Source organism: Eptesicus fuscus, chromosome 6, assembly GCF_027574615.1.
Source record: "Eptesicus fuscus isolate TK198812 chromosome 6, DD_ASM_mEF_20220401, whole genome shotgun sequence".
NCBI classification, from domain to species: Eukaryota; Metazoa; Chordata; class Mammalia; order Chiroptera; family Vespertilionidae; genus Eptesicus; species Eptesicus fuscus.
Window position 1 is genome coordinate 54035835 of NC_072478.1, and position 24257 is coordinate 54060091.

Sequence of the window (24257 nt, forward strand, 5' to 3'; positions counted from 1 at the left end):
GATTCTCACTTGCTAACTGTACTACAGAACTATATTGTTTCAGATACTTGTCTCTGTGGTACTTTCAATAACATATTTTTAAAAATCAACCCTATATTAAATCTTTTTACAGTTACTTAGATATGTTTAAGATTTAAGCTGAGACATTAATGAACATTTTTTAATATGTAACAACACGAAAATAAAATAGTTTCCCTTTAGTTATTGCATTAGGACATCATTCTACTATAAGTTACAGATAATTTGTTTTGGGAAAAGCAGTTACTTAAAGGGAATGTTATTGTGCAGAGAGGTTGTGCTGCCTACTGTAGACCAGTCTCTTTAAAATAGAAATTGCTGCATACAGAATTATGGAAAGGGCCTTCTGCTTTCTTTCACATCATTTGAAATAAGGACACCAGCTCTTTTCTTACATTCAGGTTTCTAGAACATGTTGCATATACCTACTCATTCTTATTGAATGACTAATTATGAAATCAATCCCGGGCAATGACTTATTACACAAGTAAAACACAAGATAGCATTCCTACTGTTTGATCCTATTGATCACATAACAAAAATTATTATCATATGTGAAATAGATCATAATTCCATTTCTTTTTTTATTTATTTTTTATTGTCTACAGTTTTACATGTGTCTCCTTTTTCTCCCGACAACCCCCCCGCCCCAGTCATTCCCACCCTGGGCAAGCCCCCACCACCCCAGTGTCTGTGTCCATTGGTTATGCTAGTATGCATGCATACAAGTCCTTTGGTTGCTCTCTAACCCCCGCTACCATTTGGCTCTGGATCTATTTTTGATCATCAAATTATGTTGATCATTATATCCCACATATGAGTGAGATCATGTGATATTTATCTTTCTCCGACTGGCTTATTTTGCTTAGCATAATGCTCTCCAGTTCCATCCATGCTGTTGCAAATTGTAAAAGTTCCTTATTTTTTATAGTGGCATAGTATTCCATTGTGTAGATACACTGAGTGGCCGGACTATTATGATCTCTGAACACATAATAATCTGGCCACTCAATGTATATCCTATATAATAAAAGACTAATGTGCAAATTGTCCCCTCGACCAGGAGGAGTTCGACCAGCAGGCAGGCCTGCCAACCGCCCATGTCTCCTCCCCCTGGCCAGGCCGGCTGGACCCCACCCATGCACGAATTCATGCACCGGGCCTCTAATATATATACACACACATATACACACACACACACACACACACACACACACACACACACACACATATACTGAGTGGCCAGATTATTATGCGTTCAGAGATCATAATAATCTGGCCACTCTATGTATACCACAGTTTTTTAATTCACTCATCTGCTGATGGGCACTTAGGCTGTTTCCAAATCATAGCTATTGTAAATTGTGCTGCTATGAACATAGAGGTACATATATCTTTTCTGATTGGTGTTTCTGGTTTCTTGGGATATAGTCCCAGAAGTGGGGTTACTGGGTCAAGTGGGAGTTCCATTCTCAACTTTTTGAGGAAACTCCATACTGTCTTCCACAGTGGCTGCACCAGTCTGCATTCCCACCAGCAGTGCAGGAGGGTTCCTTTTTCTCCACATCCTCGCCAGCACTTGTCGTTTGTTGATTTATGATAGCCATTCTAACAGGTGTGAGATGGTACCTCATTGTTGTTTTGATTTGCATCTCTGGGATGATTAGTGACTTTTCATGTCTCTGGGCCTTCTGATGGCTTCTTTCAAAAAGTGTCTATATAGATCCTTTGCACATTTTTTGATTGGATCGTTTATCTTCCTTTTGGTAAGTTGTATGAGTTCTCTGTAAATTTTGACGATTAAACCCTTATCGGAAATATCATTGGCAAATACGTTCTCCCATGCAGTGGGCTTTTTTGTTGTTTTGTTGATGGTTTCTTAAGCTATGCTGAAGCTTTTTATTTTGATGTAGTCCCATTTGTTTATTTTCTCCTTAGTCTCTCTTGCCCTAGGATATATTTCTCTAAAGATATTGCTATGACATATGTCTGCAATTTTGCTGCCTATGGAGTCTTGTAGGATTTTTATGGTTCCCCGTATTACATTCACGTCCTTTAGCCATTTTGAGTTTGTTTTTGTGTATGGTGTAAGTTGGTGATCTAGTTGCATTTTTTTGCATGTATCTGATCAAATTTCCCAGCACCATTTATTAAGGAGACTGCTTTGACTCCATTGTATGCTCTTGCCTTCTTTGTCAAATATTAATTGAGTATAATGGCTTGGGCCAATTTCTGGGTTTTCTTTTCTGTTCCATTAGTCTATATGTCTGTTCTTGTGCCAGTACCAGGCAGTTTTGAGAACCATGGCTTGGTAATATAGCTTGATATCTGGTATTGTGATCCCTCCAACTTTGTTCTTCTTTCTCAGGATAGCTGTGGCTATCTGGGGTCTTTTTTTTTATTCCAGATGAATTTTTGGAGAGTTTGTTCTAGATCTTTGAAATATGCCATTGGTATTTTAATAGGGATTGCATTGAATCTATAGATTGCTTTAGGTAGTATGGATATTTAATGATGTTGATTCTACCAATCCATGAACATGGTAAGTTCCTCCATTTGTTTATGTCTTCCTCTATCTCTTTTTTCAATGTCCTATAGTTTTCCAAGTACAGGTCTTTTACGTCCTTAGTTAAGTTTATTCCTAGGTATCTTAATATTTTTTTTTGTGCAATCGTAAATGGGATTTTTTTTTCATTTCTCTTTCTGTGAGTTCATTATTGGTGTATAAAAAGGCCATAGATTTCTGGGTGTTAATTTTGTATCCTGCTACATTGCCAAAATCATTTATTAGGTCTAGTAGTTTTTTTATGGAGTTTTTGTGATTTTCTATGTATAGTATCATGTGATCTGCAAATAAGGACAATTTCACTTCTTTTTTCCAAATTGGATGCCTTTTATTTCTTCTTCTTGTCTGATCGCTATGGCTAGTAGTTCTAGTACTATTATGTCGAACTGTAGTAGTGAAAGTGGACATCCTTGTCTTGTTCCTGTTCTTAGGGGAAATGAGTTTAGGTTTTGCCCATTGAGTATGATGTTGGCTGTAGGTTTGTCATCTAGGACTTTTATTATGTTGAGGTATGATCCCTCTATTCCCACTTTGCTGAGAGTTTTTATCAAGAAAGGGTGTTGGATTTTGTCAAATGCTTTTTCTGCATCAATTGATATGACATAATTCCATTTCTTATACAAAATCTCCATTAAACCCAGTAATTCCAGATTCAGTCTAATACATAGTAATGCTTATTTTTGTTTTGTTTTTATTGTGGTATAATGCACATAACATAATATTTATATCTTACCATTATTAAATATACAGTTCAATGGAATTAAGTACATCTACATTGGTGTGCAACCATCACCAAGATCCATCCCCACAACACTTTTCATCCTATAAAACTGAAACTTTACACCCACTAAACAGGAACTCCCTGCCCTCACCTCCCTTAGCCCCTGACAATTATCAATATACTTTCTGCCTTTGTATGTTTTGTTTTCTTCAACATATGTCTTTTCCTAATTTTAATTGTAAATTAAAGTAGATGATAGTATCTCATTTTCCAGATGATGTTTAGATGTTCATGTTATTGTCAGAATCATAACCTTAAGGGTATGTGTTCAAATTCTAGTGTCACTGTATATACTGTTCATCATAGTTAATATTTATTAAATCCCACTGTGAGCTAGACACTGAATGGACATTCTGTGTGGGGGGTTTTTCTGTACAGTTGCTATAGGAGTTTAGTATCCTTATTTTTTTAATGAGGAAGTTCATTAGAAGAATTAAGCAATCTATCCGTAGTCACACAGTGAAGGACAGAGTTTGGGATTGCATGCAGGTCTTTCTGACTCCACACACTCCTTCGTTTGATTTCACAATGTTGCCCTAGGATCTGGGGCAAGATTCCAGGCTCTCCCTGATTCCTAGCTGTGCAGTGAAGATAGGATGCTGTATCTGCCAATTACCTAGTACATTGTGGACATTAAATAAATGATAGCTGTTCGAGGTGTTCTTACCATTTGTCAGACTAGACATATGTCACAGAGTATGCAAAGCTCTAAGTGGTTACTTGATGGAATAGTATAGAAAATGTCAAGGGAACCATAATTTTATGTCAGATTCCACTCCCAGGCACTAAATATAAAATGTGTATTTGAAATCAATAAGAGGCTCTTTGAATCCTGGTGAGAATAAATACCATTGAAATTGGATGTAGACCTAGGGGCAAGCAGATTTTCTACTTGTTAAAATAGTTCTGTTTTATTATCAAATAGGGCGATGGGTGACATTAAAAGCTATAAGACTCATGCATATAAGCATAAACAATGGACGCAAAACTCTGGGGGGTGAGGGCATGTATGGGTGTGGGGTGGGGGGGCAATGGTAAGATATGTACACATATAATACCTCAATAAAAAAATGTCAAGAATAAAAAAAAAAAGCTATAAGACTATTTGATACTATTTTGCAGAAGGTGATTCACTGCAGTTAGCTGTGGGCACAGATCACAAGTCCCAAGCTGTAATTTTTCTAAAAGTCATTTTAATTCTAAATTGAAACAAAATTTTACTAAGTGTCTTCCCACAGAACCCTAATGCAGAAGTATCATTTAAAAAAAACTTTTCAAAAAACTTTTCAAAGAGAAAGGAATGCAATAATTGATGTAAAAAAAAAAAAAAGAAGAAGATACTTGGCAGTTTCTCTCCCTTCAAGGTCAGCTCTACAGAAACCAGAATACCCTGGCAGCCCCAGCTAAGCTCCTGTGGGCTTGCTCCTGAGAAGTAGTACACAGCGAAGCTCACCTCCCTTACTTCATATGCCATTGTGACAACAGCTTCTATCTTTGTGTGTGTTCACAGCAGTAAACAGGTGCAGTTAGGTCTTAGCAAGCTCCCACAGCTTCCACTGGAACCTGAATCTGACTCCAAAGCCAGTACTGTTCCCTGACAAAGTAGCTAACACTTTGAGTGCGGCACATTGGAGAAAAGTGGAGAGAGTGCCCCTTGGTTTGAGATTTACATTGGAGTTGATTTACATCGTCCAAAGACATTTTTTAAAGCTTCTACTGGTTTTTCCCAGAAATAGCTAGGATGCTCACTGCTCTCATCCCAAAATTTATAGCTGATAAGTAAACGTATAGCAAATATGTAAAATATGATTAAGAGGGTACTGTTCACTGGTGATGGCTGTTGAGTCATTGGCCTTTTAATCCAAGGGAAGTCAACATATGTCTCAGGATAGGACTCTGGGCCCCATCTGTCCAGGAGATGGTTTGTCAGCGGTTAACGACCAGCTCCACCTGTATATGAGGCGGACATGTTGGTACATATTAGCCAGAATTTACTATGATATAAACTCATTCTCTTACGTAAATGACTGTCTGTGCCTCAAAGCAACCCCTCTTAATAACTCTGTACATAGCGCCAGTTGTAAATGATCTAATCACAGGAAACTCTTCTGTTGCAGAATTACAGTGGTAATCATACAGCACTTGTCTGCAATAAACTGGCACCGAGGTCATACTTGGCACACTGTTAAATTCAACAGATGATTTGCTTTCCAAGACTTTTAAACGCTCGACGCCATTGTGAGAAATCAGAATGGTCTTGCATTTTTGATCTGTGACTATGTCATTGTAGAGTCATGAGCACCGTTCCGAGCTAGCCCAATGGACCCCATTTATCGAAAGCTCACTAAGTGGCAGTGTGTGTTTGTTGAAGTGAAAATGGTGAGATTTTGAGGGGTGTATTTTATTCCTCGGTGTGCTAAGAGGTGCTGTAGAGCCCTTTGAAATCCAGAGAAGTTGGTTTGGATTCATATAGTATTCAGAAAGGATGATAAGTGGATACTGAAAAAACCTTCTTAAAACGATTCATTGAGGCATTTAAATAAAGTAAAATTGACTTTGCTCTGAGCTGTTTTTCATAATAATAATCAGCTTAGTAGTAGTAGTTGAGGAAATCCTATTGATCATGGGACTATCCTTCCCAGTGTTATTAAAGACATGCCTTTATAGCCAACTATCTACCTTGTTTAAAATGAAAAAGAAAAAAAATCTGGAGAAATCATGCTACCTAACATGCTAACCTTCTTGCAACCAATTAATTTTCCTACTTTCATTAGAATCATTTTAATAGTATTTCCTTTTTTGCCTTATTAGTCTCATTGAATAGCTATACTTTTTTTGGCACAGTGTTTAAGGAAGGTAAATGTTAACGTGATTTACTTACATTCCTCAGTTTCTGATATGCAAGCAGGATGTTTTTCTTTGTTGTAGATTTTTATACTTACAATCCTAAAAGATAGTTGATTGGATGACAACATTGTATTGCCTAACTAGCATTTTAATAAGCAGTCGTTTCCCCTGCTGTGTAAGGAAATATGTTTTTTGTAAAATTTAAGAAAAAAAAATGAAGAAGACAGAACTCTTTTCATCTTCCCCAACTGAAATGCTGTATCCATTAAACAGGGTTGCACCCCCTCCCCCACCCCTAGGCCCTGACCAACACCCCTCCATGTTCTGTCTCTGAATTTGCCTGCTGTAGGTACCCCAGAAATGTGCAATCATGCAGTTTTTGTCCTTCTGTGACTGGCTTATATCACTTAGCATAATGTCAATAAAAATATATTTTATCTCCTCAAGACATGATTTTCCCTAATGGTTAATAATAAAAATCTGTATCTGAACAGCATTCATTCATCCCTATAATCCTGAAATATGTATGGAGGATGTCCCGTGTGCACATGCTGTTGTAGGCACTGGGGACAGAGTGGCACTGCACCCTCACACTTTCTCATGAGGAAGACAGGCAATTTATAAATAAGCCAATAGGTCAAGTAAAAGGTGGGCGCGAGAAAAAGAGTGCTAAAGTGGGGCAGGGGAGTGGTTCTGGAAGGGCTCCTTCGAAAAGTAACTGAGACTCGAAGTTTGAGTTGGAAATAGGAGCCCTAAGTGTGCCCTGGGACAGTACAAAGGCCCTGGGGCAGGAGGGAGACTGAAAGGATGGAGGAATAGGCGGCAGCTCATGGGGCTGGAGAATGCACAAGAGGGAGAAGCAACGAAGGTGGAAGAGTTAGGGACAGAGATAGGTGAGACCAGATCATGTCGGACCTCAAAAATCATTGTAGACGTTGGGATTTTTGCTAGATACACTTGGAGGCAACCCATGAAATGGTTTTTACCCTTTATAGTTCCAGAGAAGTACATTATTTCAACCTAATAGTAAATCCAGGAGAAAGTGAGACCCGCTTAGCCACTTAGCCAGGCACAACATCTTAGCCCAAGAATTGTTTCCCTCTGTCTCCCTGCAGAAAAAAAAAACAAAACAAAACCAGATATACTCCTCCCAGACCTTTTGTCTTTTTTTTTTTAAACCACTTTATTGAGGTATGATTACCATGTCAAAAGCCTTAGTCTTAAATAATAACTGTCCATGGGATGGTGTTTTGGAAAATGGTGTAACAGATTTTACATCCAGATTAGCGTTATTGCTATAATGGGGAGTTGTAGATTTTAGGATATTCAAGTCTAGCACCCACTGAACCTCCTCACACACCCTAGCCCAGCCCCTGTCACTATACCTTTGTTCCCCTGCCCCTGGGTGTCTGGCATGAGCCTGATGAAACTAGCATCTCCTGGCAGTGGGATCCTCTCCCTAATCCTTGGCCAGTTACTTCTGTCAGGAGAAAAATATCTGTGTATTGTGACTGCTTTATATATGCGGCACATGGCACATTTAGTACTCTCAACCTGCGCTGTCCAGTATTCTGGGCCCTGGCCACACCTGGCTCTCAAACCCTGGCAGTGGGGCCAGTCCTAGGTGAGATGTGCCATAAAAGTAAAATGCACCCTGGATTTTGAAAGCGTGGTATGAGAAAAAGAATGAGAACTTTCTCATAATTTTTATACTGCTTATACATTGAATGGCAATATTGTGGCTAAATTGGATTAAATAAAAGACATTACTAAAATTAATCTCACCTATTTATTTATTTTCTTTTTGTAATGTGGCTACCAGGAAATTTAACATATTTACCTCAGTGCCCTTCTCTTTTAACTCTTACTGGCTTCCTTCTCCCTCACACAGGCACACACATGTGCACACACACACACACACACACACACACTTGCGCACATGTTCACATGTGCATACACATGTTTACACATAGTGCGTACATGCACACACATGAATATACATGTGCAGACACACATTTACACATGTGTACACACAGAGGACCTGTGCAGGGTCATTCCACCAGATCGCCCTATGTGTACTAACTGAACACCATCCTAATGAGAGAAGAGGGGGTGGCAGCAGATCCCATTTTGGTATCTCTCTAGAGCTGCTAAGATTTGACTACTATGGAAAAAAATTTGAAATACTGTCCATAAAACTTTGAAAGTCCCCACATACGTTCTTCCAAACAATGGAGAGTCTCTCTCCTCACACTTCATTATTCACATGGTGCTTTCTTCATCTCCCCAATATACCAACACACTGATAAAATATCACTAGAAACTACAGATCTCATGCAGCTCCTAACAGTTTTATTAGAATTACTAGCCAGTTTTAAGAACTGTGCCTTCTGGCGGCACTCCATGACCACTGACCAGTTGCCCATCCCCTGAGACTGTGTAGTTGTCATTACTTTTCACATGTTAGAAAGTTAGGGCAAAAGACTCTCACATCCCCAGTATGCTTGTGGCCTTACTCTCACTAGTCTAACCCAGAGGCAGACTCACATATCCTCAGAGGGTGGGCAGGGAAGTGGAGTGTAAGTAAGCAGCTAGGTAAAGGGGAAGATGGGGCCCCGTGCTGACTCAGAGACTCTATGCCTTGTATAAGTCCTGCAGGAACCAAAAGTCCGGAGTCTTGTTGAACAAAGTCATCTTGCTGGTGTGAGCGCCTGGCCTTAATTAGAAGGTGCATTGCACTGAGCAGTGTTCCAGAAGCACCACTTGGAATCACTGAGTGGTGAGGGGGGGCATTGGGAGTAGAGAACAAATGGGCCTACCTAGCATTCCCCTCTACTTGGCTTTGCTCTTCAAGATTCCTCAGGATTCCTCGGCATTGTAGAGCTTTGGACCCTGCACATGTCTCTGGCTTCATCACTCATACCTCAGAATCCATTCTTCAGCCACACTTAGTTCATGAACATGTCAATCCCTCCTGTGTGGCTGGCTGCCCCCCCATCCCCATGGCCTTTACACACACAGTTCCCTGTGTTTGATCACTCTTGTGTCCTCCTCTCTCTGCTCTGCCCCAGCTAGTTCTGGAGGGCTAGTTCTCAGTGGAGAGCTGGCTGCCTCTGGAAAGCTTCCTTGACTCCTGTGTGTCCTGTGACACCTGAGCTCACCCTATCACAGGTGTTAGCATGCCCTGTTGAAGTGCCTGTTATGTCTTCCCACTAGACTGCTAAGAGCAGGGACTGTGCCTCTTTAGTCATTTATTCCTACAAGTAACACAGGGCGTAGCGCACTGTAGGTGAAGGGATGAATGAGCTGTGAACACAGATCCACCGTCTCCTCAAAGTCATATGGAGTTGTTGAATGTTCTTCTTGTATCAAATCTTGGGAAAATACAATATTTAAAAGTTTAACTATGGGAGAAAAGTGCAAGCTTATTATCTTTTGAATTGGGTTCCTGCGGTGCACTGTAATTCAACACTTAATGATGGTCTTTTGATGCAATTTATAGCTATTACTCTTTTTAAATTGTTCTCACACATTTGATAGCTTCCTTCAGTGTCAGTTCTACGTTGGTTTCTCTGACCTCTCCTTTGCCAGGAAAAATGACTTTTTTAGTTCCCAGCGTTTATCATAGTGATTTGCTCAGAATTCTCATATTCTTGCAGATGACATAAAGAAAACTATAGTCATTTTTTTACTCACAGGACCAATCTGACAGTAAAATTCAGCGGAGGGAAAACATGGCTTTGGCTTTGGCACATCTTAGTTAAACAGATGTCAGAGTTAAAAGTGAGTGTCATTTCCACCTGTGACTGCAGAGTTCGTTCCTGCTGAGGGGCTTCTTAGGTAGCTAAACAGTACCAAGTGAGGAGGCCTGAAAGTAGATATTTTTTGTAATGTTAAATACAAAAATATAAAATAATACTAGCAGTAATTGTAGTGATCAGTTAAGGAAAGGGAAATGTATTTGGTGGAAACCTCAGATGGTTGGTTGATTTTAAACATTAGTAGAAAAGTTATATTGAGTTTTCTTATTTGGGACCCCAGGTCTGTCTAAATTTTTCCTTGTGGTATCTTCTATAAATGGAATAAACTGTCAGAACAAACCCATATTTAAGCTGCTAGCATTTTAATATCCAAGTATTTAAATGGATGATGCTAATATTTTTGGAAGTTCATTCAGAAATCTGTTTAACATGTATATTGCTTGTTTCTTGACAGGGAAATTCACATTGGTATTAATCACCTATTATAAACCATTTTAGCTTCCCCAAAGAAATATATAGCACTGTTCAACTCTATAAAATGCACCAACTTTATATAGTATTCTTAACCTGACTTTTAATGCCATGTTTTGTATTCGGTAATTTAATTTTTAAATTTAAATCATTTTGACTTCTGTATAAAAAGCAACAAGAAAAATTTTCCCACTTCATTTTTGGGCAGTGCTCCAATTTCCAAAGTTACAGACGTGCTACAGAATGTAAATTCATTTAGTGGGGCTAATGAGTTCATAAAATTGTGCTGCACTTCATTATCATCTCTTTACCAAAGTAGAAAATCCTTTCGGTTTATAAATTCCAGCTGTTTTTAATTTTTTAGTTTGATTTGGATTTTAACATTCATAGGCATAAGTGCTGCTGAGAATTTTAATTATGACATTTTTAGTGTGAGGAAACCTTAAAAGAAATTGAAATGTTACTCAAATTCTAGTACTCCAAATGATATAAATAGTTGTGGGGAGCACATTTAGGTTCACTCTTTTTACACTTCCAATATAAGTATACACTCCGAGTCTCAAAATTGTTGTCAATATTTTATAGTGCTAGTGGTTTTGGCAATATTTCTTACAGAATTAATCCAATTGGAAAATGAAAGTGTCTTCCCTCGAATTGGATGTTATTTTCAAAATTTTACCATTGGGTGACTGTCATGATTCTCATTTGATAAATTGTAATCTATTTTACTATGTTCAGTATTTATTGAAGTTCATAGTTCAGTGGTATATATTATAAATATAAAGATAAAGACGTTATGGGTACAAAGGTAAACTATCAGAGTCAAGGGATGGGATTATAAAGAGATTGTTTTTCGTTTCTCCCATACTGATGGCCAAAACTTTCCAAAGGTAGAAGTTTGAGAATAATTATTGGAGATTTTATCACAGCCCCCAAGGAGTGGGAACTTTCGCTAATTAATTGTAAATGTTTTTGTATTGACTTGCTTATAACTAGAGTGATCTTGTGTTCCAGTTTGCCTGGCATAGTTTTGACTTACACCAACTGTCCTGGTGTAATATTCATTTAATAGCGCCTCCTTTCACCTTCAGAAGTGTTGGGACAATAAATTGCATGGCTACTCTATGTATGATGCATTATTAATTACCAGAAGTGTCCGGCTCTGTTCAGCACTTCCCCAAAAGCATTTTTAATGCCCAAAACAATGGAATATTAACATTATTACTGATGGTAAAATCACAAATATTTATGGTATCTCTAAATCTTCAAAGAAAAGTTTTCCAAGCCTTTTATTTAAATGCAAGGCATATCCATTGCTAGTTGTTACATGTGAACAGAAATTTTAAAACAACAGCACAAATGCTGATTCCTAGAGGTGACACTGAGGGTAACAGAAGGATTTATATAGAAACAAATATCAGAAGCCATTTTAGCTGGGTGGCAACTCACCTCAACCTTCTAAAGAAAGCCTGGGTAGAAACGATAGTGGAGCAGCAACAAAATGGGTTTACCTGATAGTACAGTCCTGTTCAGGACTGCCTTAGTGTCTTCGGTTTTTCCAGTCTAGAAGTGGGGAAGGTAAATTATATTCTGCTCCTCCTCCTAGGGTCTGGGATGGGGTGGGGGAACTCCCCCGAGCTGCCCTGGTCAAGCCTTAGAAACACAGAAGATCTCAAGTTTGCCCATTGCTGCTGGCGGTGACAGACTGCCAAGAGAGAGTTATATGGAAAAGGGGGGGGGGATGTATATTTCTCCCCCATAACTTGGCAAGGAAGAAACATGTCAATGAAGATGGGGGAGGGGGAGTGCAAAAAGATAGCTCTAGTTTCAAAATCTAGTTCCTGATAAATATTGTCTTTTTTATTTTTAGGATTACTGTTATTTCAGGAAGAGAAAAATAGACATGGTTTTAAAGCAGTGATTTTTAACCGATGTGCTGCAAGAATTTTTAAAACATGAAATACCTGACTAGTTAGTTAGGGGCACTGACCTCTTTTTCCTTAGATTATCAAATAAAAACATGACATCAGCCAATACAATAGCCATTTGGTATGAATGAGTAAAAATTACAACTAAATCATAATCTCAATGAAGCAGTTAAAAGTGAAAAAAGTAAAATCAGATTTGAGTGGTTTTGTTTTATTTTTTTAAGAATTCTGAAACATCTGCTTTTAATTCCTTTAACTTAAAAAAGGGCTTTTAAAGCTTTATTATGGAGAATTTTTTAAATGCACAAATGTAGATAAAATAGTATAATGAACCCTCATATATCCATTGCCCATGTTTAACAATTATGAGTAAATCCCTTTTTCTGCCTCACTGGATTATTTTTAAGCATGTTCTGGGATCCATAAATTCTTCAATACATATCTTTAAGAGATGGGAGGCCTTTAAAAATATTAACTGAAATATAAATGTCCCTTAAAATATGAACTATTATTACACTAAAAGAATAATCATTTAAAATTTCTTTAGTATCATATCATAAATGTCTTAAGGCAGGAACCAAGCAAGCTCCACAAACCTTAATGTCCTAAATAGCATATCACATAAAGGCTAGGAGTTGTAACTTTAAATGTGATTTATTAACCATCCCAAAGGTCTTGTGTTTTCAAGATACCATAAAACATGTAGTTTAACCCAAATATCCTGTGAAAATATTTTCATGTACAGCTGATCTCTCTAGTTTGTTTTAAAAGCCATTGATTCGTATGCCACCTTTATGAAATCTCATCATGGGAAAATTGCACATATCGGTACACATTTTCAGTAGGCAGAATACTTCTACTCTTGACTACATATAATGGAACCAGACTTGCATGTGGAGATTGCTTTTGGGGCATTACTTGGGAGATGGTCAACCTCATAATTATCTATATATATAAAAGCCTAAGCGACCAGTAGACTGTTCGACCGGTAGCTATGATGTGCACTTACCACCAGGGGGCAGACGCTCAACGCACAGGCATGGAAACATGGAACAGACTGATGAATCTCAAAAGGAAGGGGGAAGGAGGGAGGGCCGGAAGAGATTAACCAAAGATCTTATATACATACTAGAGGCCCAGTGCACAGATTCATGCACTGGTGGAGTCCCTCAGCCTGGCCTGCAGGGATCAGGCCTAAACTGGCTCTCCAACATTCCCCAAGGGGTCCATGATTGCAAGAGGGCGCAAGCCAGGCTGAGGGGACCCCACCAGTGCACGAATCCATGCACCGGGCCTCTAGTTTAGTAAATATGGACTATTTATTTCAAGTGAATTATAGGTAGGTTTTTTATCCTCACAATGAATATACGTACAAGTATTTTTTAGTAGTTGTGGCAAGTCTTGTTTGCTTTTTGTTTTTAAGGGCAAAAGAACTGAATTTTAGAAGTCTTACTTAGTTGTGCAGATTCATTATTAATTGTTTATCTGGACTGAGAATCTAGGTCTTTAGTTGCAGTATAGAACTGTGTCTTAGAACATGGTACTTTCATTCATCACTTTAGAACCCTGCACTTTCAACAGAAGACTATTTGAGATAATTAATTTGCCATAAGGAATTGAAATATTCACCAAGGGGTGAAAGTTACCTTGACAGATAGGATCTCAGACAGCCTTTAGAGCAGTGGTTCTCAACCTTTCTAATGCCGCAACCCTTTAATACAGTTGCTCATGTTGTGGTGACCCCCAACCATAAAATTATTATCGTTGCTACTTCATAACTGTAATTTTGCTGCTGTTAATGAATTATAATGTAAATATCTGTGTTTTCCGATGGTCTTAGGCGACCCTGCTAGCGGTTCTCAACCTGTAATGTAAATATCTGTGTTTTCCAATGTTCTTAGGCTCTACAGCAGTGGTTCTCAACCTGAGAACTGCTAGCAGAGTCACCTAAGACCATCGGAAAACACAGATATTTACATTACGATTCATAACAGTAGCAAAATTACAGTTAGGAAGTAGCAACTAAAATAATTTTATGTTTGGGGGTCACCACAACATGAGGAACTGTATTAAAGGGTCATGGCATTAGAAGGGTTGAGAACCACTGCTTTAGAGTGTACTAAGAGTAAAAAAATCATCTTATTTGTCAGGCTGTATGACCACCACGCACATTTATGAATTTCACATCTTAGAATTCATCTTGAATTTATATTATAAGAACTTACTTTCAGTAACTGATATTGAAAATTTGCTGAGCACATCTTTCTCATTCTTTAACTGTTGCTAAACTTTAATGTGACACTAGGAAACCACATGGTCTTTTGAATTTAGGACTTAAAGCATAATTACTTTCCCCTATTTTCATGTGGAACTTTCATTTGCTCTTACTTCATTTGAGCACATGGTTAGAACTGAACATACAAGCTTAAATGAAACTCAGAAAGAAATTAGTTAACTAAAGCAGAGGTTTTGGGTGTTAAGTAGGGTATCCTATCATTTAGGATGTTTTTGGTTGTAATTAATTTTCATAAATTCAACACAAATGGACATCAGTAATATAAAATATTACTGGCTCACATGATTGAAAATCCAGAGGGAGGGCAGGTATCAGAATTGGCTAATAAAGGAGAGTAACAGTATCAGTATCCAGGTTTTCTTATCTCTCTGTTCTCCCCTCTAAATGCTTGTTTTAACCCAACACTGACTTCCTATAACAGCTGGAGTTACATGCTTTCTCATCCTATATAATAAAGAGATTGGAGAAACCAAGATGGCGGCATAGGTGAAACACCTAACCTGCAGCCGGGCACAACAATTTCAAAGGCACAACTAGAGGTCAGAACGGACATCGTCCAGAACCACAGGAGAGCTGGCGGACTGAAATGCCCACAGCTGGGGGGAAGGAGAAGGCCACGGGGACAATCGGGGGAGCTGTAAAAGCCTGAGGTATGGAGAAACTGGCGGAGACACGAGCACGCGCGCCTGCGGGGAGGATGGAGCCGGAGAGGAAGGGGCGGCTGACGGCCTGGCCGGCGTTCACTGGCAGGAAGGAGATAAAGGCTCCGGAGTGTGCTAAGCGCCGGCTCCGACTGCACTGAGCGCCAGTTCCGGGCGAAACCCTGGGAAGCCAGGCGCAGGCTGGGGGAATGAATCTGGGCTGTGGGGCGCAGGCACAGAGGAGCGGGGGAAGGCAGAGCTCCAGAGGCGCGCACGGGAAGGGGCGCAAAGGACGGACTGTTGCCTGCGCCACTGAACTGCCCTAGCGGGAAGGAGACATAAGCTCAGGACCGTGCTGAACCCCAGTTCCGACTGCACTGAACCCCAGTTCCGGGCGAAACCCTGGGAAGCCAGGCGCACGCTGGGGGAATGAATTTGGGCTGTGGTGGCGGAGGCACAGAGAAGCGGCGGCTCCAGACGCGCGCACTGGAAGGTGCGCAGAGGACGGACTTTTGCCTGCGCCACTGGGTGGCCCTGCTGGGAAGGAGACAGGGACGCCAGACTGCGCTGAGACCCAGTTCCAACTGCACTGAAACCCAGTTCCAGGTGAGAATCTGGGAGTCCAGATTCATTAGGGGAGGGACTGGACTGTTTGGCAGTGGGCGAAACTCCAGGGCGCGTTTCTCTCAGAGGTGTTTGCAAGGAATACAGAGGGACACAGACACAGGAGCCTCATAGGGCGGGGCTGACAGGAAGCCAAGGTTGTAGGCTCCACCCTGTAGCTCCGCCCCAGCCAAGCTGAGCAGAAGCTTTTTCCTGCTGAGTGCCTCAGGTAGTGGCTGACCCACACTGCATTGGAGACCCAGAAACGAGGGCATCTAGTGGTTGGTGGGAGAAGACACCAGATTTCAATCACTTGCATAAGGGAGGCATTCTAGAGGCAGACTCAGTGAGCGCCAAGGCATTGCTGCATCAAGACCCGGCCCACAAACATGTCTCCTGCACAGCAACTCTTCCTATATGGACAAAGAGGGTCCTCACGGCCAATTGGCCTGGAGGACAATTCCTCCCAGTGACACCAACAACAATCAAGACTTAACTGTACAAAGGAGGACCAAGATGGAGACATAGGGCGGCAGCCTGATCGTTGCCTACCACAACAATATTGAGACTACGACGGGAGAGCAGAGCAGACACCAGCCAGAAAGACCGGGGGGCTGGCTGAGCAGATGCTCTACAACTAGAATAAAAGAGAGGGGTACGCAGGATGATGCTGATGCCGGTGACCCAAAGTCCACACTTTAAGAACTATGGCTCAGGCGACACAATGGTGGCCAGGAACGTGCTCGGCGCAGTTCCCCCGGCGGTCTCCGGCTGAGGGGACGGCTCCACTCGCTGCCGAGCACGGACAGACGAGCCCCTGGGAGACATGGGGTGGGAGACTCCGTGCTTGCTGACCTCCGAGTCCTTCAAGAATCTCAATACCCCGAAGTGGCCAGGTGCGCACGCTCAGCGACTGGCCACCGTTGCAGACCCAAGGGCCGACGCAGCGACACCGGACCAGCCCACCGCCGGGCACCGGGCACACCGGAGCCTTGCCGAGCCCGCCGCCCAACGAGTTCTGCGGCAGCCGCCCTGGAGCTCTGAGAAAATGACCGAAGGAATTGCTGAGAGGGAATTGACCAACAGGAATTGGGATCAAGAAGACGAAACCCCGCTGAGACCCGAGTCCAGGCGAGCCTGCGAGCCTCTGGGCTCAGATGTGGTCACACGCCTCTGGGTCTAGGTGAGGCCTCACGCCCCTGGGTTTGGGTGAGGCCACGCGCCCCTGGGTCCAGGTGAAGCTGGATTCCGGGTTCGGGTGAGGCCATGTGCCCCTGGGTCCGGGCGAATCTGAACCCTGGGTCCGGGTGAGGCCGTGGGCCCCTGGATCCGGGTAAGGCTGGGTCCCGAGTCCGGGTGAGGCCGTGCGCCCCTGGATCCGGGTGAGACCACGCGACCAGGGGTCTGAGAGAGGTAACGTCCCCCTGGGTCCGGGTGAAGCTGAACCCTGGGTCCGGGTGAGGCCGTGGGCCCCTGGATCCGGGTAAGGCTGGGTCCCGAGTCCGGGTGAGGCCGTGAGCCCCTGGATCCGGGTGAGACCACGCGACCAGGGGTCTGAGAGAGGTAACGCGCCCCTGGGTCCGGGTGGCTTCGTGCACCTAGGTCCAGGTGAGGCCACGTGCCCCTGGGTCTGAGAGAGGCCACGCACCCCTAGGTCCGGGCGAGACCATGTGTCCCTGGATCCGGGTGGGGCCTCGTGCACCTAGGCCCAGGTGGGGCCGCGTGCCCCTGGGTCTGGGGGAGGCCAGGCGTCCCTGGGTCCCGGTGAGACCGTGTGTCCCTAGATCCGGGTGAGGCCTCGTGCGTCTAGGCCCGGGTGAGGCCACGTGCCCCTGGGTCTGGGGGAGGCCAGGCGTCCCTGGGTCCGGGTGAGACCGTGTGTCCCTGGATCCGGGTGAGGCCTCGTGCGCCTAGGCCCGGGTGAGGCCACGTGCCCCTAGGTCTGGGGGAGGCCAGGCGTCCCTGGGTCCGGGTGAGACCGTGTGTCCCTGGATCCGGGTGAGACCTCGTGCACCTAGGCATGGGTGAGGTCACGTGCCCCGGGGTCTGAGAGGCCAAGCGTCCCTGGGTCCGGGTGAGACCATGTGTCCCTGGATCCGGGTGAGGCCTCGTGCACCTAGGCCCGGGTGAGCCCAAGTGGCCCTGGGTCTGGAAGAGGCCAAGCGTCCCTGGGTCCGGGTGAGACCATGTGTCCCTGGATCCGGGTGAGGCCGCGTGCACCTAGGCCCGGGTGAGCCCAAGTGGCCCTGGGTCTGGGAGAGGCCAAGCGTCCCTGGGTCCGGGTGCGACCATGTGTCCCTGGATCCGGATGAGGCCTCGTGCACCTAGGCCCGGGTGAGCCCAAGTGGCCCTGGGTCTGGGAGAGGCCAAGCGTCCCTGGGTCCGGGTGCGACCATGTGTCCCTGGATCCGGGTGAGGCCTCATGCACCTAGGCCCGGGTGAGCCCAAGTGGCCCTGGGTCTGGGAGAGGCCAAGCGTCCCTGGGTCCGGGTGCGACCATGTGTCCCTGGATCCGGGTGAGGCCTCATGCACCTAGGCCCGGGTGAGCCCAAGTGGCCCTGGGTCTGGGAGAGGCCAAGCATCCCTGGGTCCGGGTGAGACCATGTGTCCCTGGATCCGGGTGAGGCCGTGTGCACCTAGGCCCGGGTGAGCCCAAGTGGCCCTGGGTCTGGGAGAGGCCAAGCGTCCCTGGGTCCGGGTGCGACCATGTGTCCCTGGATCCGGATGAGGCCTCGTGCACCTAGGCCCGGGTGAGCCCAAGTGGCCCTGGGTCTGGGAGAGGCCAAGCGTCCCTGGGTCCGGGTGCGACCATGTGTCCCTGGATCCGGGTGAGGCCTCGTGCACCTAGGCGCGGGTGAGCCCAAGTGGCCCTGGGTCTGGGAGAGGCCAAGCATCCCTGGGTCCGGGTGAGACCATGTGTCCCTGGATCCGGGTGAGGCCTCGTGCACCTAGGCCCGGGTGAGCCCAAGTGGCCCTGGGTCTGGAAGAGGCCAAGCGTCCCTGGGTCCGGGTGAGACCATGTGTCCCTGGATCCGGGTGAGGCCTCGTGCACCTAGGCCCGGGTGAGGCCACGTGCCCCTGGGTCTGGGAGAGGCCAAGCGTCCCTGAGTCCGGGTGAGACCATGCGTCCCTGGATCCGGATGAGGCCTCGTGCACCTAGGCCCGGGTGAGCCCAAGTGGCCCTGGGTCTGGGAGAGGCCAAGCGTCCCTGGGTCCGGGTGAGACCATGTGTCCCAGGATCCGGGTGAGGCCTCGTGCACCTAGGCCCGGGTGAGCCCAAGTGGCCCTGGGTCTAAGAGAGGCCAAGCGTCCCTGATCCGGGTGAGACCATGTGTCCCTGGATCCGGGTGAGGCCTCGTGCACCTAGGCCCGGGTGAGCCCAAGTGGCCCTGGGTCTGGGAGAGGCCAAGCGTCCCTGGGTCCGGGTGAGACCATGTGTCCCAGGATCCGGGTGAGGCCTCGTGCACCTAGGCCCGGGTGAGCCCAAGTGGCCCTGGGTCTGGGAGAGGCCAAGCGTCCCTCGGTCCGGGTGAGACCATGTGTCCCTGGATCCGGGTGAGGCCTCGTGCACCTAGGCCCGGGTGAGCCCAAGTGGCCCTGGGTCTGGGAGAGGCCAAGCATCCCTGGGTCCGGGTGAGACCATGTGTCCCTGGATCCGGGTGAGGCCGCGTGCACCTAGGCCCGGGTGAGCCCAAGTGGCCCTGGGTCTGGGAGAGGCCAAGCGTCCCTGGGTCCGGGTGCGACCATGTGTCCCTGGATCCGGATGAGGCCTCGTGCACCTAGGCCCGGGTGAGCCCAAGTGGCCCTGGGTCTGGGAGAGGCCAAGCGTCCCTGGGTCCGGGTGCGACCATGTGTCCCTGGATCCGGGTGAGGCCTCATGCACCTAGGCCCGGGTGAGCCCAAGTGGCCCTGGGTCTGGGAGAGGCCAAGCGTCCCTGGGTCCGGGTGAGACCATGTGTCCCTGGATCCGGGTGAGGCCTCGTGCACCTAGGCCCGGGTGAGCCCAAGTGGCCCTGGGTCTGGGAGAGGCCAAGCGTCCCTGGGTCCGGGTGCGACCATGTGTCCCTGGATCCGGATGAGGCCTCGTGCACCTAGGCCCGGGTGAGCCCAAGTGGCCCTGGGTCTGGGAGAGGCCAAGCGTCCCTGGGTCCGGGTGCGACCATGTGTCCCTGGATCCGGGTGAGGCCTCGTGCACCTAGGCCCGGGTGAGCCCAAGTGGCCCTGGGTCTGGGAGAGGCCAAGCATCCCTGGGTCCGGGTGAGACCATGTGTCCCTGGATCCGGGTGAGGCCGTGTGCACCTAGGCCCGGGTGAGCCCAAGTGGCCCTGGGTCTGGGAGAGGCCAAGCGTCCCTGGGTCCGGGTGCGACCATGTGTCCCTGGATCCGGATGAGGCCTCGTGCACCTAGGCCCGGGTGAGCCCAAGTGGCCCTGGGTCTGGGAGAGGCCAAGCGTCCCTCGGTCCGGGTGAGACCATGTGTCCCTGGATCCGGGTGAGGCCTCGTGCACCTAGGCCCGGGTGAGCCCAAGTGGCCCTGGGTCTGGGAGAGGCCAAGCATCCCTGGGTCCGGGTGAGACCATGTGTCCCTGGATCCGGGTGAGGCCGCGTGCACCTAGGCCCGGGTGAGGCCACGTGCCCCTGGGTCTGGGAGAGGCCAAGCGTCCCTGGGTACGGGTGAAGCCAGATCCTGGGTCCGGGTGAGGCTGTGCGCCCCTGGATCCATCCGGGTGAGGCTGGGTCCCAGGCCCGGGTGAGACCACGCGCCCCTTGGGTAGGGGTGAGGCCACGTGCCCCTTAGTCTGGGTGACGCCGTGCCCCTGGGTTCTTCCGAGACCAAACCAGAGGGAGTCGGACCTCCATTACCACCATTTGTCCACCATCCAGAGCTGAGGGGTCAGTGCTGACATGTACACATAAGGAACTACTGGACATTGAAATTGGGTCTCAAAAGAACTGTTGGTCCAGGGGGAAAAAAAAAAAAAAAAAGAGATAATATGCAAATTAACTGTCACGCTGTCACAAGATGGCTGCACCCACAACGGAGGTGGGGTTCCCGTAACACACGATGGCTGCGCCCACAGCGGAGGCGGGGTTCCCATAACGAGTGATCAGCAGGAACCTAAGGTGGCGTGGAGCCTGGCCGGGGGACCTGAGGATGCGCCCCCCACCCAGCGGGGATTGACGGGGGACCTCAGGCCACTCCCCCTGCCTGGAAGGGCTTGATGGGAGACCTCAAGTCTCGCCCCCCTACCCCGGGACTTGAGGTCCCCCGTCAAGAGACCTTAGGCCAAGAGACCTTAGGCCACGCCCTTCATCCTGGGCTAGGGGACCTGAGGCCCCGCCCCCCCACCCAGTGAGGCTTGAAGGGAGTGGGGCCACCGGGTCTGGATCTTGTCCAATGGGGGTGGGGCCGGCCGGGTCTGGATCTTGTCCAATGTGGGTGGGGCCAGCCGGGGCTGGGTCTCGCATGGTTTTGAGGCATGCACAGGTGGGCGGGGACTTGACTCTGGGTCCCTCAGCACTCCCCAGACTCTGACAGGAGGGAGATTTTCATATACATTTTACTAATTTTCTTTCATCTCTGATACTTCTATTATAGAGAAAGGGCTAATAGCAATATTAAAATATTTCCTCTAATTAATTCCCTTTTAATGTTCACGAATTTTGTGCACTGGGCCACTAGTTTATGTATAAGAAGAGAGAAAGAATTCCCTGATTTTTTTTAAAGGGGTTATTTTACTTAGCACAATACCCTCTAGGTTTATCCATATTGTCGAAATGGCAAGATTTTATTCTTTTTTGCCTGAGTAATATTCGATTGTATATTAATGCTACAGTTTTGTGACAGAAAGACAAATACCATATGATTTCACTTTTATGTGGAATCCAAAAACTAAAGCAAATGAACAAACAAAACACAACAAAAAACACAACAGAAATGAACTCATTCTGTAAATTATATAAATGTCTAACCACTATACTGTACACCTGACATTAATACATCATTTAATGTCAACTGTAATTAAAAATTCTTTTATATTTTTAATTTAAAAAAAAGAAAAAAAGGGTAAGAAAGTCTTAAAAAATAATAGGGGCTATTGAAGGCACCTAAGAGCCAATTTGAAGGAGTAACCAGTTGCCAATAAATGAGTGATGGTAATGGATTATAAGTTGTATCATGAATTAAATATTCATAATTCCATACATAATAAATATATAAATGAGGAGAAAGGAATAATTCTTTCTTGAAGTAAAATTCCATTAATAAATATAGCAGAAATGAGGGGAAAGAGAAAGCCACCACTTAACCAATATTACAGTAATAATTGCTGCAAATAAGAATGGTTAATGGATGTTAAATTTCTGGGTGAAATTATAAGCAGTATGTATGCCTAGTATTGAAATATTTAATCTAATACTTATTAATAACAAAGGGGAAATGATAACATTATAGAGAAGAAACCTGGTAGACAGCACTGAAACCAAGTGTCCACGTTTAATATCCCCGGTAATGAAAAACTGTATCATGTACCACCTGGTGTGATGCACTAAGAAGGACACAATCACTCATGATATTCTAGCCAAAAAAATGCCTAACCTGAATTTAAACTGAGGCAGTATCAGACAATGCAAACTAAGAAACATTCTACAAATTAACTGGCCGGTACTCTTCTAAAGTGTCAAGGTCATGAGAAATAAAAATTGACTGTCTCAGCTTGGAGAAAGGAAACTAAGTGCAGTGTGGAATCCTAGGCTGGATCTGGAACCAGGAAAAGGACATTAGTTGGACAATTGGTGAGATATAAATAAGGGCTGTGGATTAGTTGAGAATTGAATCATAACTCAATGGTAATTATGCTCTGGTTATATAAGATGTCAACATTTGGATAACCTGAGTGAAGGGTGAACAGAAACTCTCAGCTTTCTTCCACTTGTAAGACTGAAATTATTTTAAAATTAAAAAATTTAAATATTAGCAAAAAGACTTGAACATACACTCCATCAAAGATGCTGGCCAGTAAGCATGTGGAAAGATATTAACCTCACTAGTAGAGAAATACAATTTAATGTCAACTGCAAGTTCAAACCTCATTGAGATACTATTTTCACATTCAAAAATTGATGATGAAAAGGGAGACCAACAAATAGCAGCAAGGATTTGTAGTAGCTGGAACTCTCATAATTGGCTGGTGGGAGCATAAAATGGTTCAATCAGCCAATTTGGAAAGCAGTTTGTCAGTTTCCTATAAAGTATATGTACACCCTATGGCAACCTAATGTATACTTACCCTATGACTCAGGAGTTCTCTTTCCAAGTATTTATCCAAAAAGCTGAAAACACATATCCATAATGATAAACTATATATATTATCCTATCTAATAAAAGAGTAATATGCAAATTGACCATCACTCCAACACACAAGATGGCTGCCCCCATGTGGTCACAAGATGGCTGCCCCCATGTGGACACAAGATAGCCACCACAAGATGGCCTGGCAGGGGAGGGCAGTTGTTGGCAATCTGGCCAGCAGGGGAGGGCAGTTGGGAGGGACCAGGCCTGCAAGGGAGGGCAGTTGGGGGCAACCAGGCCTACAGGGGAGGACAGTTGGGAGGGACCAGGCCTGCAGGGGAGGACAGTTGGGTGGGACTAGGCCTGCAGGGGAGGGCAGTTGGGAGGGACCAGGCCTGCAGGGGAGTGTAGTTGGGGGCAACCAGGCCTGCAGGGAAGGGCAGTTGGGAGCGACCAGGCCTGCAGGGGAGGGAAGTTGGGGGGAACCAGGCCTGCAGGGGAGAGCAGTTGGGGGCAACCAAGGCTGCAGGGGAGGGTAGTTAGGGTCAATTGGGCCTGCAGTGGGGGGCAGTTAGGGATGACCAGGCTGGCAAGGGAGGGAAGTTAGGGTTGACCGGGCCAGCAGGGGAGGGCAGTTGGGGGTGATCAGGCCTGCAGGTAAAGACAGTTAGAGGCAATCGGGCCAGCAAGGGAGGACAGTTAGGGGCAATCAGGCCGGCAGGGGAGCAGTTAGGCATTGATCAGGCTGGCAGGGGAGTGGTTAGGGGGTGATCAGGCTGGCAGGCAGAAGCAGTTAGAGGCAATCAGGCAGGCAGACAGGCAGGCAGGCAGGCAGGCAGACAGGCGAGCTGTTGGGAGCCAGCAGTCCTGGATTGTGAAAGGGATGTCCCAGATTGGAGAGGGTGCAGGCTGGGCTGAGGGACACCCCCCCCCCATGCACAAATTTCATGCACCAGGCCTCTAGTATATTTATATTCATCTAATGGAATGATACTCAGCAGTAAAAAAAGAATGAACCATACATAAAACAGCATAGATGAATCTTAAAAATTTAT

General features: G+C 45.7%; 1 protein-coding gene across 2 annotated transcripts in view; it reads left to right on the top strand.

Annotated features, from left to right (window-relative positions):
• The window catches only part of NR3C2 (nuclear receptor subfamily 3 group C member 2), a 305287-nt gene that overhangs the window by 167439 nt on the left and 113591 nt on the right, over positions 1 to 24257 (top strand). The gene's annotated exons all lie outside the window — the stretch shown is intronic.